The sequence below is a fragment of the Watersipora subatra genome, chromosome 5 (assembly GCF_963576615.1).
Source record: "Watersipora subatra chromosome 5, tzWatSuba1.1, whole genome shotgun sequence".
Lineage (NCBI taxonomy): Eukaryota > Metazoa > Bryozoa > Gymnolaemata > Cheilostomatida > Watersiporidae > Watersipora > Watersipora subatra.
Genome location: NC_088712.1, coordinates 52685353 through 52686310, shown reverse-complemented (window position 1 = coordinate 52686310; position 958 = coordinate 52685353).

Sequence of the window (958 nt, the reverse complement as noted above, 5' to 3'; positions counted from 1 at the left end):
GCATTTGTCACTGCGCCAGTTGATGTCACACAGGAGGACCTGCGAAGGCTGTGAATGCGGGAGCACCATCTACCTGATAGACAGACTTTGTTGGCAGTCCTTATTGCGCCTCCGGAGATGGCCGGCTGACCTGCCCATGCGAAAGGGTTTGCCCACATTCATCCCAAATGAGAGGTTGGCCAGGACCTCGACCATTTGGGCAGAAAACAATTACTCTGAGAGGAGCCACGATTGGAGAGTTCGAGGTTAAGCCGGCCCGCTCCTAGGGAAGAGAAGGTGGGAACCACAGACCGAGGGCTTTCTCGCCATTTTAGGGGTAAAGAGAACTCCCAGCCTCTGCCAACCCTACCTACCAGAGCGGACTGACTTCGGAGCCTGTTGGGAGAGCGGTTCAAGGAGGAGGAGCTCAGGCGGCTGCGAGAGAGCCACTGCAACCGGTTATTAGAGGATGGTCGCCGGTGGCATCAGAAGGCCATCTGGACTCAAGGGCTCTTTAGGGGTGCTCGACATCGTAGCCAGGATGCCCTGTTTTTGGAGGACACTATCTCCTAGTGGGAGGATGAGGCTCAACAGCACCCGTTCTGTGCCAGATTTTCTCTCCCTCCGGCGTTAGTCGGATGGCACTCATGACCAGTCTTGGGGAAGAAAGTGTGAGAGAAGAGCATTGCGAGCAGAGCTGGTGCTGGATGACGGTCGATTGACAGTCTGGGCCGGACCTCCCCCTCTCGCCTGGAGGCTGAGCCGGCAATAAGGATAGGAGTGACATGGGTCACATAGCCACAAAACGTTATGGTGGGAATCAAAATCGCAAGCGGGCGGAGCCAACAAAGAGCAAAGAAGATTAATGGAAAGACGATTGGAATGGCGGGCAGAGCAGCACAGCCCCCTGCATACGACAAACACTATGTTCTCATACTGTTTATTATTTATGTATGCATGCTGGACCTTGTTGTATTAA